A 16,835-nucleotide genomic window follows, 5' to 3' on the forward strand; every position below is an offset into this window, starting at 1 on the left:
ATATATATATATATATATAATAGTTCATGGTACATGTTTTTATCTTCATACAAAGACCGTAAGCAATACTACAAATAAACCACTTGTGTAATTATGTAATACTTAAGCATAAGTTGACCACTGTGGGAAAGCTGAATTATTACATCACGGACGAGCCACAGAATGCATTTTGCCACGAATAGTCTCACGCTAGTCTCACGGGCGATACCAGGTTCTACGTTACCAATTCGTTGTTTGGCTAACAGAGAGCAATGCATTTTTTGAAAGTAATCGTGGTCAGAGCTGGATTTCCGGTCACGTATTACGACCAAAAACAACAGGACTGTCCTCGTCGCAAACTGAGCGTGGTAAAAAGAATAGGAACTTGTAGAACAATAGTTTCTCGCATTGCTGGTGAAAATAAAGTTAATTTCACACCGTAAAATTCTACAATGAGAAATAAAACTTCATTTTTCTAATGTTTACCGAATTCTTTGTTACTGGGGTCAAAAATAAATTACAATAAACTCGGCCCTTTGTATGAAGGTAAGATATGCTGAAGAACCACGAACAGGTTGGTAAAAACAAAATTAAACTTTTGTTGTGTATTTTTTTCGTGTATTATTTTCAGACGTAGTGCAGTCAGATACCCTAACGTACTTCGTCTGCAACGATAGTTCCGCTACCCTAAATTTGTCAAAGGAAAATAAGCTACAAAGGAATTAAATACTGCATTTTTGTGTGCAACTGTCTGCTCTCAAAACATTACGGTATACTGACTGTATCAGCTAAGAATTCATGCTAACCTAATCTGTATCCAGGCACTGCTTCTTTGATACCATTACGCTGATACTGTTCGGTAAGGCCTTCTACACAGAATAAGTCTAATTTAAAATGATCAGTGGTCGTAAACGCAATAATTGCTTTGTAAGTTGTCTTGGAATAAAATGAAAAAATAGACTAAAATAAATTGTAATTTATCATAATAAATTGACAGAAACCTCACTTTTCATTGCTTTCCTCGCAGATGAAACCAATTTAAACATCAAAGCCTAATATAATTGTGAGTAGTTCGTAAAACTCAAACTGATTTTTTATTCGTTATTTCAGCTGCGAAGTATCTTGAGGCGAGAAGCTTAAGTTTTATCACTAATATCAGCACAGTAAGTTTCAAATAAGGACAATGTCAGGCTGCTTTTGATTTCTATGTAATAGTGTGCTGGTTATGCAAAGATGTTTCCCATTCATAGAAATTCATGGTACATTCCTCTTTAAAGTAATGTAAAAACATCAAGAAGTATTGCGTACGCAGTCGCCAGTATTTCCTCTTGGTATTTCCGAACTTCTTCAGTTGTTGAAGCCTGACAACAAAGCCTAACAATGAGCGATTAATGGCTTAAGATAGTTAAAAAAAATTTTTTTTTTAATTTATTTAAGTTCTTAATCATCACGAGTAGATGCCACACGCAATCTAGCAGAGCAATTATGTAATTTCTATAGTTGTTCACGTATTATTCTTAACAATTATAACGATATTCATAAAAGAAAACAAAATCTTCCTGGAGATTACAAGTAAGAAAAAGAAATTAATATTATAGGTAGGCCTACCATGAACAATTATGTTGTTGGCACAGAAGCAGTTACCCGGACATCAAATGTTGCTCAGCAAGACAACCACGCTAAACCATATATCTTCTATGGGCCTAATACTCTTTAAGGTTGTGCCACTCAGCCAGTTAATTCAGTATATGCATTTAACCAAGTAATACATTTGATAACATCCTTCTCGTAAGTATATTAGCTAAAACTACTTTGTTCTAGGTTCTGGCTAGAATTATAGCAGGGGACAGATGCTTTTTCAGTCTACATCTTTTAAAGAGAAGAAACATCACAAGATCTCCCAAATTGAGAATTTACAACACCACTATCAGGCCAGTTGTACCATATGGTTGTGAAACCTGGATACTGACTAAACCTCGAGAACAGAGACTGCTGGTTTTTGAAAATAACATTTTTCGTGGAGTAACAGGTCCCATTTACGATATAAATAAAGGTGTTTGCAGAAGAATGCACAACAAAGAAATGAGAGATTTAACCAGACAACCGCTAATAACTAGCTATAATGTAATCGCAGAGGATACGTTGGGCTGGAAATGTGGTTAGAATGCCTAAAGTGGTTATGGAAGGATCAGTAGAAGGAAGACCGGTGGGGAGACCGAGGATGAGATGGAAAGATAATGTGTTCAGAGATGTAAGAGAATTGGGAGTGGAATGAGTGAGTATTTTGTTTTAAACCTTTTAATTTTCGTTGGCTTGACTAACACATCTGGTGTTTCACTCAGACTATGGCATCCTTTTACCTGTTTTCATATGCGCACTGACGGTAATTTTGTCACCGATAATAGTCAGCTGGCACTGAGCTTAACATCAGGTCTTAAATTTCTCGAACTCGCTCACGCGATTAAGATTCAAGTTGGTCTATATGCGGATGACATTTTCTTTGTTAATTAAATGGCCTTCCATTCAACTTTATAGTAAAAGCAATAGGCACGGGATAAAAATTCGTAATGATGAAAGGATGTAGACAAATCTAATATGAGGTCAGCACTATCTGCGAGGTGTCTATTATCAATGATAAATTACACATTATACTAAAGTTACCCGTTGCCAATCCAGTAGTAATCTTCGATGCTCGCTTGACACTGGGTTTCAGTACTGTTGTGAGCCGCTCTAGTGAACGCGCAAATTCTCGTTAATTCAAGTTTGGTGCTCAACGAAAACATTTGTTATAGTGACTAATCGCATCCTCACAAGATTTGGTAATTTCACAAGCCGGCCTTTGCAGATGAAACGAAGATACTTAATCCCTAGAATAGAGGGGTGAACAAGTCAGGACTATAGGCTAGAGTACTTGTTTCTTGTGATTCAAGGCCTAGGCCAAGTAAGTATAGGCTAGCTCTTTTTATTGTCAAGATATTGACTTTTGGTTGCTTACCTTAACTTAGCATATCCGTCCATGAAAGTCATTAAGTCACTTATAAAAAAAAATTATTTTTCAACATTGGTGAATCTACTGTATGCTCGTATATACTGTGGTGGTATTGTAGGTTGTGGGTCATCAGTGACAAAGTAGGCTATGGCTCTTACAGCCTAACCTAGACTTGCGTAGATCAGAGCCTACAGCTAACACATATGTGTAGGTCTTAGTTATCTCCTTTTTTTGTGTGACGATCAAGTTCAGACCATAATAAAAACAAATTTTGAAAGCTAATACAAGTTGTACAGGTCGTTCCCACAAGTTGTATATACTTAGGCCTAAGTGAATCTGTTTCAGTCTCCATGAAAGAAAGGTAGGCGGATTCTGACATTTTTCCAACTTTGATTGTATATCCTAGTAAAGCTTAAATCAGTCTGAATAATCGTGGGCATACGAAGAATATTGCATATAATACTTATCAATGGCCGCCGGTTTTCCGAAAAAAGATACTGAATGTTCCCTACGAAATGAAGAGCTGCACCGGACCATGTTGTTTACCATCACTTTAGTGGCGTATGCTATTATATTGTCCGTTAGAAACGCCATTGTATATATCAAGGATTATTGTAATTTACTTAATTGTAATTTGGTTTTATCAAACATAAACCACAATTTGCGATTCCTCGCCAACAGCCTTTATGCAAGAGAGCTAAACCTAATCCTGTAGGACAAGTCACAATAGTTTTATTTCTTTTATCACTTGACTTTTTTTTTTCACCCCAGTGACAACAAGTTACCTTAGTAGTTCAGGATTGGGAGGGGCAAGGCTACGATGAAACTATATACTGCACCACAACATCCCCCCCCCTTTTTTTTCTTTATTATTGCCGTGCTCGGCATGCTTCGTTCGTCTTGCGAAACTACTGCTAGAAATATTTGATTTTGGATGCACAGCAGAGGAAATTACTCTCCATTTCCATTTGATGTTCCATTCTGTACAAGAAAACAGTCTGTAATTCGAATGGCTAAACATTTTTGTAGGTTGGAGAATAACTATTAATCATTCACAGCCTGTTTCGAGGGAACTTCCAAACAAACATGCGGTAGTAAGGTATTTTTTTTTATTGCGGAACTCTTTGAGTATTGTTCTTGTCATCATCAATGCATATTTCGTAGTTCGGTGTACAGTTATATTATTGTATTTAAAAGACATTATCAGGGACATAAGAATACACACGATATTTTTGACTTGACAGTCTTTACTTGTGATGTAAATGAAATGTGTAATGTAAGAAAATTTCAAAGCTCATTAAAGTTTGTCAGAGTAAATTTGATTCACAGTATTCAGTGAAGTTTCGTGGTAATATGGATTAAACGAGGAGCTGTGAACACAATTCCCGGGTGATTGCATTCCATTATTTGTCAGTTAATGAAGTGCGTTGGCCTTTATTTTTAATCTTGTTTTGTAAAAAGCATTCCAGCACTTTACTGAAGCATATGCATACAAAAGTGCTGTCTTATGATAAGACGAAAGCAGTAAACTTAGAGATTTATATCGTAAAGAGTGAAGGTTAGATTACCGCATATTTATATTCTGGTCGCAGGCATCACTCGCTTGACCTCATATTTATGATAATTTGGTGGCCAATTTTGGGGGCCGACCATCGTTTGTTACGATGTTCAGAGGGTAGATAAATCGCTTGGTCATAATTGTGGTCCTGGATGGCCAGCAGTCATTCAGTAATTATAACAAGGGTGGTAATATTATTACTGCTGAAGGTAGTATCAGAATTATTCTTGCTGACGTTTTGTTTATCATTAATTGTAATATTTTCATTCTTTTCCGCAGGGATTTTTATGACGTTTAAAAGATAGCAATGTATTCTTTTTCCATATATAGATTTTTGACATACTTTTATTTCTAGATGTAGTGATCCACTCGTACGTCAGTGTTACAAGGTCATGAAAGTTGCAAGGTAATGAACAGTTTTTTTTTTTTTTTTTTTTTTACGAATTTATGTAAGGCTGTCTTTCTTCGTACGACCTTTCATGGCATTTACTGTTAACTAGGACTAGGTGGGGCCAGTGTTTGTCTAGTCTTAGTTGAACTCTAGCCTTTCCTCTTAAGTAGTTTACACGTTTGCCCTTATGCGTCCATACCTCTGCAGAGCAAGGAGAAGTCCATAGTGATAACTATGAGGCCTTTTAACTTTAGTGGTCTGGTCAGACTAGTTTTTGTTGCATGTTTGTCGCTTTGGCTCGGGGGTATGTTGTCAATTTGTTATGATCCATTCTTGTCACCATTTAATTCAGTTTTATTGGCGATTTTCCACCTTTTCAAAATTTAACCTGTTTGTATTGATTGCCTTTTTGAAAAAAAATTTCTATACTAATTTTATCTGTTTTACGTAAAGATAGAAATGTCCTCGGAAAGATAGAGTTAAGATATCCAAAAGAGAGAGAGAGAGAGAGAGAGAGAGAGAGAGAGATGTACTTGGATCATTCTCCGTCTCAGAAGATCTTGATTAAGAGGTGTCGATAAAGTATCCCCTTAGGGACACAACCCCACCCCTTGGAAGAGCAAAGGTCGTGGGACCTGCAAAGCACACACAAGCAATAAAGCAACTCCGAAAAATGTTAGTAATGGGAGTGTTCGCTTCAGCGAGGAATATGTGCTCTCCTTAGAATGGAAAACGAAATAAGATAGCGATGAATACAAAGTTATTGTGTTTTATCCGTGTGCAAGTATTGTAAAAATGCAGAATTGTTAGTTTGGCTAAATTTGTTTCTGAGAATACATTAATCTGTTAAAACTAAGAGACATTGTGCGGTGCGTGGCCGGATATGGAGGTAATTTATATATATATATATATATATATATATATATATATATATATATATATATATATATATATATATATATATATATATATATATACTGTATTAAAAATTGATAATGTCCATCGGCCCAGTTTTTCTATAATTTTTCATCTTCAGCCCAGATCTATAACAGTACCTACCGCATAGCCTAATGAGACGTAAGCATAGGCCTATTTGTATTGACACAAAAGTAAATATGCAAAAGTATATTTATATATACTGCTTACTCAGGCTATATTTGTGTGTGTGTGTGTGTGAGAGTAGATAGATATAGATATATATATATATATATATATATATAGAGATAGATATATATAGAGGAAAGATAGACTCTTGATTTCTTTTTACCCTGAGTTGATTATTTCATTGTCAATATGTAATTAAAGTCGCAGTTTTTATTTGTATGGTTCAGTCGTTTCACCGTCCATAAGAAACAATGGAAGGCCATTTCTGTGTTGTCTAGAAAAAAAAATTGGCTTTCTAATGAATAGCTCCCAAGGATTTGGTGATATATGGTTAGCTAAAGTGAGCGCAAATGATATGGTAAATTCTTACACTTAGATACAATGTATATCCCGCGTGGACAGACGGTTCTAGTGTTCTCGAAGCGTCAGGTACAAGGAGAAGGATTTCTTTGTTCAGACAGCTGAAAACCAAATTCTCTCTCTCTCTCCTCTCTCTCTCTCTCTCTCTCTCTCACCAAGAATTGTGTAGAGGAGGTAAAGCCGGCGTTTGTCAGAAGTTTTACCGTTATGCTCAAATGCCATGCAATTGTAAACATGGCATAGAATCAACCGGCTTTAGAGTTGTGATATCCTTTTTGGTATTTCAGGAACAGGCTGATGTTCACGATCCCTTTATTCCCAGGAGGTTTTCAAGTCTCAAGGTTACATCGTTTTTCTCTCCCTGGTACCTACGCATTGACCCTTGCTCTTCTGTGACATGTGACCGAAACAATACTATGCCAGTCTATTTTTGAATGGGTCCGTTTTAGTTTTCGTGTTCGGTGCCTTGGCTGACGTGTGACTTTTGTTTATCTTTTCGGATTATTGGCATACTTAATCGTTTTTCTGAATACTGACATTTTCCCATTAGTTTCAGGGTCTGTTAAGTACCTAGATAGTATGTCAACCTATGTGAATCGTTTGCCGCTTGTCCTTGTGATGAAAGACAAAGAATAAGGTGTTCCTTTTATATGTTCTTTGATAAAATGTTCACTGGAACTATTAACATCACTACTCGGGGAGTATAAGAGTTTGAAAAATATCAGAAATATCCAGCGCACTATTTTTCCCCCTCAAGATTTCGTATTTTCTGTGAAACGATACATTGGAGGTGAACGGGAATGTCTCGTATTCACGCACAATTGCTTGCAAGGAAAATTACAGATTATCATGCAATTAAAATATTGTTCAGGTTTTAGCTGAAGTAGCCCATTGCCGTCGACCGTATTCCAGTACACGCCCTTGCTTTTAAAATACCGAGTAGAGTTTGGATGAGTGACTTTCAAATGCTTTTGAAATGACGTCAGTAACGCATGAGCATGCTCGTTATGCCCTGCGTGTAAGCATATGGTTAGTCATACATTGTTAGTGGCAACATTTTTTTCATTTTCATTCGGGCAGCTTGCTGGAAGAGAGTGACAGTACTGGAATTTTGAAATAAGAAGCCACCCAGCATAAAAAAAAGAGAAAATATTCATAAAATCCGGTTGGACTGAATGGTTGGAATGCAAGGAAGACGGGTAAAATGATATATTATGCAAGCTATCGGCAAATGTTGTCAAAATTGTGTTGAAAGTGATAATGACCTATAACGGAAATCCATTATGAAGGTAACCATCCAACCGGTATGTGACAAGCAAAGTAGTAACCTGAGAACAGTGACGACGAAGATTCGTGTCGTTTGTACGCCCCTGTGCCTCAAAGAATGTGCACGTAGACTACAATAATAGTATTATGGCAAATCACATTCACGATTGCGCCTAGCTTACAAATCTGGTCAAGGTGGATTGGATCTGTAAGAAAGGGAGGATTTTCAGACGAACCCTCGACAGCGTGTTTGCTTTAAGAATGCTGTTGAATTCACCGAAATATAAATTGAATATCGTTCGTGGGAAAAATTTACGCAAACACAGCTATGACTCGGTGTTTTATCTGTTATATTTACGTGTGAACATAGACGTGATTTAAGGCCAGGCGTTACGAGAATGGTGTACACGAAATCCATCGTCTGTCGTAAGGCAGAACTCATCTCTCCCCAACCATGCGAATGTAACAATAAAAAGGGGAATAGAAAAAAATATAACGGAAAACGATGGGATGGTAATTTTGCTCCTTTGGTGGCGGTTCAACCTTGACCTTTGTTAATGATGACAACCCTTCATTGTTCTTAGACCCAGAACTCCGGAAGAAGCCAAGGAGAAGATTAAATGGCCGAGGATAATTATTAAGCGACCGTCGTCTTGGATTAGTTTATCAGTATTGTTTGAAAGCAGGTTTTATGGCGTCGATCGCCTTTGTTGTTAAAACGCCAGATCAATTATTATTCAATCAGTTGCTTTGTACGTAAAAAAAAATCGCGTAAATAAGCGTACTATAACACAAAATGCTTGAAATGCAATCATGCGTAAAATAGGAAGTATAACCCTCTTTGAATGGCAGAATTATTTCCTCGAGAACATCCTTGAAAAATTTAGCCTTTTCCATCATGCGCAACCCCAGAGACACCTGGTGGTTCAAAGTTAAAATATCATTTGTTTTCGTCTTTGAATGGAACGTGCGGATATGTTTCATTGAGGAGGGAGACTTTGTTCAAAGAAGCTGTAGACTGAAACAGATTTTTTCGACTTACTGTTTTTTTATGCAAAGCCAAAGGCTACACTGAGAATTAGTGCATCGTTCATTCTACTGCATCGTTATAAAGGACTTGATACCATGTATACCTTATAGATATTCGCAAATATGATTAAACATCTGTTCATTTAATGTATATATATATATATATATATATATATATATATATATATATATATATATATATATATATATATATATATATATATATATGCTAAAGTATGAGGCTAGGTTGGTTTTCTTTATACCTGAAGTGAGATTCTCCACCAAACTAATAGTTTTGGTAACCTGTGAAACCCCTGAGAAAAACGGGAAAGGGAGGACGTATATATCAGGTATTCATATTGAACTTCTCAAACGAAATACACTTGCATTTTGAATTCGAGGCATGTCGAGTCTTTTTTTTTTCTGTATAGTTCCTACAAAATATTGTAATATACACCGTACTGTATATTATATATGTATATATGTATATGTATATATATAAATATATGTTGAATATATATATATATATATATATATATATATATATATATATATATATATATATATATAAACACATTTTATATCTGAAATAAAAATACACTGTATGGTGCTTTACATATATATATATATATATATATATATATATATATATATATATATATATATATATATATATATATATATATATAATATATATACTAATATATATATATATATAATATATATATATATACATAGAGAGAGAAGAGAGAAATAGAACGTATATGTATATCGCATTCTTTGTGCTAAAGGACATTTTGCAGGATAGAAATGTCAGTGGGGCCTTCAGTCATCGTGTAACTGTATCCGCAAGTAACAAGGTCGACGCAGACATGTGTGGGAACAAAAGCTTTCTGTTCGAATAAGTTGTGGAAGACTGGGAGTTTGTAAAGTAATTTGTTTCTCGTAGGAACGAGGATGCGATGAATAGAAACTTCTACTATGAATTTAATTGCGGTTGATTTTTTGTCACACATATATACATTATATATATAACGTGTATGTGTTTATATATATATATATATATATATATATATATATATATATATATATATATATATATATATATATATATATAGAAGAAGAGAGAGAGAGAGAGAGAGTAGAATATTAACGCCACTAACAACTGATGGTAATGCCAATGAGAAGTTGCATTAAGGTTGTGACTGTTTACTGGAGTAGAAGTGGTTAGCGCAGACATTTTCTAAATAGTGGTAAGTTATGCGAGAGAGATATTCCACAAGAAAAGGAGATGGAGATGTTTGAGAACTACAGAACAATATTTTTTTTTAATTATTGGGACTCCTATCGGTGGAAAGATGCTGATCGACTGAAATGCAACTGATGACGTAAGACGCACTTGGTTTCTGTGAACTCTGTGCACTTATGGAGTAGTTTTCCCTCAGGCTTTAAATAAAACACTTAGAGAATAAGAGTATCCGGTTGAAAAAGGGCAGGGGGTTGAATAATTTGTAGACAATAAACTGCCTTTACAAAATCAATTATCTCAGACTGAAGTTTTATAGATGGAAAATCTGCTTAGAGAATTTCCTCTTGTTTTTCATATTGTTTCCAAAACAAGCAAATCTTTTGTTGAACCATTTGGATAAGAGAGAGAGAGAGAGAGAGATAGTGGTATGGTGTGAAAGTAGATTCAAGCAAAAGAGTGAAGTTTTGATGGTTGCTTTACATAATCAATGGAGTGATGAGGAATCTTGAATGAAGAGAAAGTGACGTGAGTACAAATTGCTGTTTCATTCTGGAAATAAGGGAAGCGAGTATACGTTAGCGAGACTTGACGAGTCCGAAGTTTTTGTTAGATATTTAAAGATGAATGTCAAATCAGTAAGATTGCACGAGGCATTGGATTGATTGCCATCCGTGACAGCTGGGTGATGGATGTCAGGTTAACAGAAAAATGGAAATGGTTGACTCTCACGGCAATTCAGGTGTGAATGTCGTGGGAGATGGTTTAACGAAAAAATAACCAGATTAGGTGATGTGAGAAGGCCGTGGGAGCTGTACATATATAAATTTTAAGGAAGAAACGCTTTTTATGCTCCAAGCAGAGAAGTATGAAGGTAATGCATCATTTGTGGCGTTCTCTGTAGAATTTAAGGGATACCTGTTCAGTATGAAAACGAAATCACGGGGTTTGGTATTTTGTTGAATAAGTTGAAAGATTAGAAATGAGGAATTATGTTTTAAAGTTTGAAACCTTTTGCACTCGCTGTATTATTTTCATTGAAGTAGACTTTCTTCATCACATGTTATATGTTGCGTAGTGGATGAGTATAGCGTAAGCTATGTATACTTCGAAAAAGGTAAGAACATAAATAGCCTAAAGGGGCATACGAGCGCTTTCACGCATACATACATACATGCACTCATTTATATATATATATATATATATATATATATATATATATATATATATATTATATATATATATATATATATATATATACTATATATATATTATTTAATATATATATATATATATATATATATATATATATATATATATATACATATATATATATATATATATATATATATATATATCTATAATAATATATTCAATATATGTATATATATATAATTTATTTTATATTTATTGTGTGTGTGTGTGTATGCATAACATAAACATATTTCCACACATTCATAAATTGTTCCTTTCAGAATACTGAAGGTTATTTAGATTGCGGGAGGGTGAAATTTTATTCTCCTTGGACTTTCCAGAGGCGTTCCGACTTTGAAAATGATGCGTTTGAAGAGGTAATTTTTCCCCTTCATTCATGCGTGAATATTCCAGACATATTTGTCCGCGTACATAACTATTTTATTTATTTTTTTTTAGATTATGTATGTTATCATTTTTGTAAACGCCCAATTTAATTTCGACGCCGTAAATTTTTTATAATTTAAATTTACTGCCTTTTATACTTTTATATTCTGCCACCCCCACCTCTTCCGCCTCCCAGCCTCACACTTTTCCTATTCTCCCTCTCTTTCTCTCTCGACGCCCTCCCCCCACCCCGCTCCGGCTCAAAGGTATAATCTGGCGCTGTCAGTCCTTGACTTCGAAGTCAGTATGGAAGATTGAGATCAAACTGGGAGGGTCTTGTGAGTCAGATCTCTGTTAACATTACAGTCTTTCTTTTCTAAGGCTTCACGAAGACTATTTTCAGGTGGTTAGTACTTGCGAAAATTAAAATTCTGAAAATTGGGTTGGTATGTGTCTTCTGTCTTGCGGGACTTGTGAGACTTTTCTTTTAACAAATTAATTTTAGTTTTAATGCAATTAACGAGTCTTCGTTTGTTCGATATTCTAACTGTTTATGATTGCGAAATTCCCAGTGGCGGCATGAAAGTAAGACGTATTAGCTAGTTAATTCAAGACTCACGATGTTCATTTTATAAAGATTTAAAGTTTTCATTCTCTGGAACATGTCATTGGTTTTTTGTCTGGGTCCGCATAACAGGGTAGGAGTAATTAGGGTATCTTTGTGGCATCAATTGTCTCGGGAAGAAAATCCATGAAATGCGTGTAACAATGCGAAGTATGATAGCAGTAATTCCTATTACAAAGAATGATAAGCGAATGTCCCGTGGTTTCCTCTAATGAAAGACATTAAGTATTTTTGTTGAAAACGCGAGGAAAATAACTACCAGTGATGCTTAAGGAAAATCTTAACTCAGACATTGTAAGTGATAATCAATGATATTATATATATATATATATATATATATATATATATGTATATATATATATATATATATATATATATATATATATATATATATATATGCCTGTGGAAATTATATTCACGTACTTGTAGTTTTATGTACGTACGAGCAGTTTATGAAAAGAAGAGGTGGATGGATAAAAATGTTCATTACAAAACTTTTGTGAGAGAGGTTGGAAAGTCAGGGAAAAAGGGTATTTTCATCCTGAATGGGACTGCAGGAGGCGTATGATAGAAAAGGCATATAATGCAATTCGGACAGTTATGAAATGTCTGGTGTGGATGGTCGTTTGTTGAGAACAATAGGGGCATTAACTTGGAGAAAGTATAGCTTGTGTAAGAGAATGCCTTTGTGAGAGTGACCGTTTGTTGTGAAAGTAGATCTCTAGAAACTCATGTATTGTATCTTGCATATCTCTGCAGCTGTTTGGTATTATACGAATCGAGTAGCATGAATATTCAAGTAGTATTAGATGCAAGTGCACGCTTGTAGGATAAGAAGAGGAGGTCATGGCTAAAAAGTAGAATGACTGGAGTTTTATGGTTGATACAATATGGATCTGTTTTATGTAATATGACAAGTAAATAGAAGTTAGGAAACGGGGATTGGAAAGTAAATTGTGGATAGAGACAGAATGGAGGCGATTAACTCATGACAGTATTTGTGAGTAAATTCAACTCATGGCAGTAGAGTAGAAGGAGAAGTGTATCATGCTATAAGGTGAGGCAAGTTAGGCATTAGATGCCTAGCAACGTCAAAACAAAGGTCTATCTGCCTTCCTTGCTTCTCCTGTTTTGCGATTCACCAATCTTCTCATCTTGCCGTCGTGCGTTATGTTTACTCGGAAATGCTGGACATATTCAAATGAGAGATATCTTTCTTCCACCATTCACATTAAGATTCATTATTCACATTCATGGCATCCATTTACTGATAAAATTGGTCTTGTTAACATTCCCTTTCGGCTTTCTATTCTGACAAGTGTACAAGCAATCAACACACACATGTAGCCTATTTATATATATGTACATATATATAAATACGTATGTATATATATAGCCTACATATAAAATCAACACTCAATCACGTGTGGAACAGAAATAAATTTCTGGCCCACATCAGGATCGCGCCAAGCTCTTTCAGTTAAAAGGCAAGGATGCTGCCAACTAAGCCACACAAGTCATAAAAGAAGTTGGAACTTAAGTACACTGTACCTGTGGTACAGTGAGTCAGAAGTTTATATGTATGTAATATATATATATATATATATATATATATATATATATATATATATATATATATATATATATATATATATATATATATATATATGAGAGAGAGCAGTAGATGTTATTTTTAGGTATATAGTTTCTCCAGTTGCGTTTCAAAGCAGTAGTATTTATAGAATAGGGCTAACACTTATGGGGTTTGCATTCAGACGGTTTCTGCTGTTCATTGCTGATATCAGTTCATTTGCTGACCAGGCCCAGCATTGCTTCAAAGCGGTTTTCGGAGGACCAGCTGTGTACTTAACGTGGAACGATATATGCCCGTCTTTATCTCCCCCTCACGTCAGTAGGAGATGTTAACGTTGAGTACGACAAGGGAATTAACTTGGTCGCAAAGCCACGAATCGCAGTAAGATAATCCGGACATTATTAAGCGAAGAGCAAATAAGCAAATGCCCTTTTCGGCAAAGGTCGTCGCCCCTAACTGTATTCAACCCCTACTACAGTATATTTCGACCATGCCCCTACCTACCATCCATTTGCGCCCTGTAGAGTGCATTATCATAATCCTACTCGTTCACGGATAAAACGACTTGCGGGTAAAGCTGACCCCTGCTAGGGTATCTATCTTTTCAGTGGATTTTTTTTTTAATGGTTATGTAACTTATGCGGAATATGTTGATTTATTTCTCTTTTCACACGCAAATTCATACGTGTGTGTGCAGTTTTTACATTTTTATTATGTGTCGTTTATCTATCCGAAGTAACCTAACGAAACTACTACTCATCTTATTTGGGTGTCGCTGACGGGGAAAGATACTGAATAGTTGCAGGTGCAGTTGTACTTGTTCCCTTGTACACGAATGTCATTTTACGACTTCTCATTATTCACACTGTGCATGTGGATGTGGCATTTATGTGTGTGTGGTTTGTGTAGAGTACTGATTCTCACTGCTTTATGAAGAAGCAGTTTTTTTTTTCTTTCTTACGATAAGGTTGAACACTGATTTGGTAATTTCTCTTTTCAGAAAGATGTTCAAGTTTCCTTTTTAGGAATTGAAATTTCACGCCAGTATTCAAGTTTTTCTAATGCCATTTGGAAATAGGTATTTAGGCTAATAACAGGAATTTATTATAATTTTGTATTAGTTTAATTTTTATCATTTTGCAAAGAGGAAATCTGAAGCAATTATTCCATATTTATCTCAGAATTCAGAGAGCTAGTTTGGTGTGACTGTTAACTATTCCTTACTGAGGCATGGAGCTTTTTTTTTTTTTTTTTGTCACCTATTGAGATTAGGTATTGGTTCAACGAAGAAATTCCTTTATTGAAATTATCTTGGTAAAATCATGTGGATTATGTTAATGGATCTTTAAGCGCATCGCTGCTCTTGAAATGCGCGTAGGAGGTCCCCAACCAATAGGAAAGTTACATTTTCGAAATCAGAAACTCAATAAGACATTGATGGGTAAAAGAAAGCTCCAAAGCGCGACTTTGTCACTGCTTCCGACCTTAGAGACTCTACATACCGTCCCGAATTTTCATTGGTGTATACATGACCTATGAGAGAGAAGTTGCTCAGAGTGGATATAGAAGTGTATGCTTCTGCGTAGTATTTATCACCAGTATGCTTTCGTTGTTGCACAGAGAAAATATATGTATACGCATTGTGTTTTATTATTATTATTATTATTATTATTATTATTATTATTATCATCGGTGAAGAAAACCACAATGGTATAATTGTAAATATATATTAAAAATTTATACAATTACACCATTGAGGATTTATTCATCATTCTAGTGACTGTGCATTTATGAGATTGTTAAGAATTATTATTATTATTATTATTATTATTATTATTATTATTATTATTATTATTATTATTATTATTATTATTATTATTATTATTAACTGTCGCTAAATATTTACGTATATCAAACGGACATCTGCAGTCAGGAGCCTGTATTGTTCATTTATTCTTGATCTTCTTAAAAGACATTTATGTTGCCCGAGACTTGTTCTCAACGACTTCGACCATTGTCTCAGAACTTGCAAATCAGGAGTAGCGAGCAGTGTGCATTTTGATGATTCTCTCTCTCTCTCTCTCTCTCTCTCTCTCTCTCTCTCTCTTCTCTCTCTCTCTCTCTCTCTCTCAAGATGGATTACGCTTTTAAAATATCATCTCTGAAGTATAACTCCACTTGTTCATAAGCCCTTTATTATTTTTATTTTTGTATTTTTTGTGGGAGAAAATTGCTATCAGTGCTTGCATCTGAAGTATCATCTTAGTAAAAGGCAAAAACTAATGGTTGCTATGCACATGCTCTTCAAACCACCATCAGCAACTGAGGAATGCTCCAGTGAGTTTTTTCAATTTTTTTTTTACCAGTTTTTTTTTATGAAACTCCTTAGGGATGTTCAATTTTATGCCTTACGTTCGACTAAAAACACAGATGTCTTGTTTAACGTGATATGTTTCCTTATTCGTATCACTTTCCTCAAAATCCTGTGACGGTGATGCTCGGAACTCTGAAGTTTTGTGTTGAGATTTTATCTATGCTAAGTGTGATTTTGTGATCTTTTTTTTTTTTTTGGGCGTTGCTTTTGGTTGCTGCGTTGCTCTTTTTTTGTAATTTTGCAGTTGTATATCGGTACAGCACGTTCATAAATCTGATTCTGTAATAGTCTCAAGATTACCCCCGGTCACATTCTTACATGTATTACCTTGGCTTAAAAAAAAAAAAGTTAGCAGATTAGTTTGCTCGAGATTTCGTTACCATTTAAAATTCATAGCCAGCGTTCATCGTGCTAGATTACGACGGAATCATAGGAACTCGATAGAACAAAAAAAAAAAAAAAAAAAAGTGAATTCTTGTAGAAGAACAAAAATGCTTTCCTAAATTGATGGTGTATCCAGTAGTAAACCTCAGATGAGTATGAAACCGGCTTTGTCTGATAGCTAACGAGATAATTATTTAAGGACAGGGCTAGCCTCTCCGATATAATTGCTTAATGTGTAGTTTATAATTTGAACATTACCTCCTCAGTGGATTTCAATATCCTCTTCCCTTCACTGTCAGGATGGAATGTTAACGGTTAAGGTCGGTTTTTTCTTTTGTTTTTTCTTAATGACTCT

The 16,835-nt window shown here is 35.0% G+C and overlaps 2 protein-coding genes across 4 annotated transcripts in view; one reads left to right on the top strand and one right to left on the bottom strand.

The window, feature by feature from the left end:
* The window catches only part of LOC136844384 (mucin-2), a 97,273-nt gene that overhangs the window by 12,070 nt on the left and 68,368 nt on the right, over nucleotides 1-16,835 (bottom strand). The gene's annotated exons all lie outside the window — the stretch shown is intronic.
* LOC136844386 (distal membrane-arm assembly complex protein 2) overlaps nucleotides 2,662-16,835 on the top strand; it is a 256,069-nt gene continuing 241,895 nt past the window's right edge. The window contains exon 1 of one of the 2 annotated variants that reach the window (XM_067113474.1): nucleotides 2,662-2,920. The gene's annotated coding sequence lies outside the window, so the exon portion shown is untranslated. The remainder of the gene's footprint in view (nucleotides 2,921-16,835) is intronic. The other variant, XM_067113475.1, reaches the window with a different exon arrangement.

Source organism: Macrobrachium rosenbergii, chromosome 12, assembly GCF_040412425.1.
Source record: "Macrobrachium rosenbergii isolate ZJJX-2024 chromosome 12, ASM4041242v1, whole genome shotgun sequence".
Classification (NCBI taxonomy): domain Eukaryota; kingdom Metazoa; phylum Arthropoda; class Malacostraca; order Decapoda; family Palaemonidae; genus Macrobrachium; species Macrobrachium rosenbergii.